The sequence below is a fragment of the Nicotiana attenuata genome, unplaced genomic scaffold, assembly GCF_001879085.1.
Source record: "Nicotiana attenuata strain UT unplaced genomic scaffold, NIATTr2, whole genome shotgun sequence".
NCBI classification, from domain to species: Eukaryota; Viridiplantae; Streptophyta; class Magnoliopsida; order Solanales; family Solanaceae; genus Nicotiana; species Nicotiana attenuata.
This window is the reverse complement of record NW_017673453.1, coordinates 453-3,095: the sequence shown is the minus strand read 5'-3', so window position 1 is coordinate 3,095 and position 2,643 is coordinate 453.

Genomic DNA, 2,643 nt, shown 5'->3' with positions numbered 1-2,643 from the left:
CAAATTCCTGAAAGAGTAGCACCCATCTCATCAATCTTGCTTTCGAATCCTTCTTAGTCATCAAATACCGGAGGGCTGCATGGTCCGTGTGTATGATCACCTTTGCTCCCATAAGGTAAGGTCGAAATAGCTCCTTTTCTGTTACTGTGTAGTTTCTCTGGGCCTCATTCATAGTCTTGCTAGCATAATACACAGGATGGAACATTTTGTTGATCCTTTGGCCTAGCACCGCCCCAACCGCTACATCACTCGCATCGCACATAAGTTCAAAAGGCAAATCCCAATTAGGTGCGGTGATTATAGGAGTTGTTGTCAACTTGTGTTTCAATAGCTCAAAAGACTCCATGCACTTCTCATCAAAAATAAACTTGACATCCTTCTCTAACAACTTGCAAAGCGGGTTCACAGTTTTGGAAAAATCTTTAATGAACCGCCGGTAGAACCCGGCATGACCAAGAAAACTCCTCACCCCTTTGACAGAAGTAGGGGGAGGGAGCCTTGAGATAACCTCTATTTTTGCCTTATCAACTTCAATTCCTTGCCTTGAGATTTTGTGACCCAATACAATTCCCTCTTGCACCATAAAGTGACATTTCTCCCAGTTGAGCACAAGGTTGGTTTCTTCACATCTTGCCAAAACCCTATCCAAGTTCACCAAACATTCTTCAAATGAATCTCCCACCACGCTGAAGTCGTCCATGAATACTTCCAAGATATCCTCCACCATGTCGGTGAAAATTGTCATCATACATCTTTGGAAGGTCGCTGGGGCATTACATAGTCCGAATGGCATTCTCGAGAAAGCGAACGTGCCATAAGGACATGTAAAGGTTGTCTTCTCCTGATCCTCCGGGGCAATGAGAATTTGATTATACCCCGAGTAGCCATCTAGAAAATAATAAAAGGCCCGGCCCGCAAGACGATCAAGCATTTGGTCCAAGAATGGTAGTGGGAAATGATCTTTTCTAGTCACCTTGTTCAGCTTTCTATAGTCCATACACACTCTCCAACCCGTAACCGTCCGAGTAGGAATCAACTCATTGTTGGCATTGGTCACTACCGTCATTCCACCCTTCTTTTGCACACATTGGACCGGAGAGGTCCATGAACTGTCCGAGATCGGGTAAACCACACCGGCGTCAAGCCACTTGATAACCTCTTTCTTTACTACTTCTTGTATCACCTCTTTGAGTCTCCTTTGATGTTCAAGAGATGGCCGTGCATCCTCCTCCAAGATGATCTTATGCATACAAAATGCTGGGCTTATTCCCCTTATGTCCGCCAAAGTCCATCCTATTGCCCTTTTTCGCTTTTGAACCACCTCCACAGTGGCCTCAACCTGCAAGTTAGTAAGGCAAGAAGAAAGAATAACTGGAAGAGTAGAATTAGAGCCTAAGAATTCATACCTGAGGTGTGGAGGAAGTGGTTTCAACTCCAACACCGGTGGCTCCTCAATTGATGGCTTGGTTGGCGGAGTTTTGCGATTTTCAAGATCCAAAGATAGTTTCCTAGGCTCATATGAATATGAACCCATTCCATGCAATGCATTCACGCACTCCACTCCAGCGGCATCATCATTGGCATCCATGTTAAGAAGCACGGCTTCAAGAGGATCTTCAACATTGATCAAAGCACTTGTGTCATCCACTATCACCGCCATGACAATGTCCACAAATGAACACACCTCCGTACTATTGGGTTGCCTCATTGATTTGCACACATGAAATACCACCTTCTCATCTCCCACGCGGAATGTTAACTCCCCTGCTTCCACATCAACCAATGTCTTCCCCGTAGCTAGGAAAGGTCTTCCAAGAATGATAGGCACTTCGAAATCCACTTCTCAATCCAATATGACAAAGTCGGCCGGCAATATGAATTTGTCCACCCGGACAAGCACATCATCGATTATACCTAGAGGCCTCTTCATCGACCGGTCCGCCATTTGAAGTCTCATGGAGATTGGCCTAGGTTGCCCAATTCCCAAAGTCTTGAAGACTGAGTACGGCATCAGATTAATGCTAGCCCCCAAGTCACATAGGGCCTTAGCAAAGTCCGCACTTCCGATAGTGCAAGGAATAGTGAAAGCTCCAGGGTCCTCAAGTTTCGGGGCCATAGAATGCACAATCTCACTAACTTGGTGCGTCATCTTTATTGTTTCACACTCCATAGAACGCTTCTTGGTGACTAAATCTTTCATAAATTTTGCATACCCAGGCATTTGTTCAAGTGCCTCCACTAAAGGAACATTGATTTTGAGGCTCTTCATCATGTCTATGAATTTCTTGAACTGATTATCGCTCTTTTGCTTTGCTAACCGCTGAGGATATGGTGGAGGTGGTCTAGGCAAGGGTGCCTTTACCTTGGGCAACGCCGGCTCGGGTATATCAATGATGTGTTCCCTAGACGGGTTCACGGTCTCTTGAGTCTCTACCCCGGCCTCATCATAAATATCAATCCGCACATCATTTGTCACTGTTGGTTCAACCACATTGTCAACATTCAAAGGTGTTTCATCATCATGCAACTTAACTTCATCATTCACAACTTGATTCTCAACCGAGGCATGCACATCACCGCCTCTTCCACTCCTAGTTGTAACCGCCATCACATGATTGTTACCCCCCTTCGGGTTCACTACTG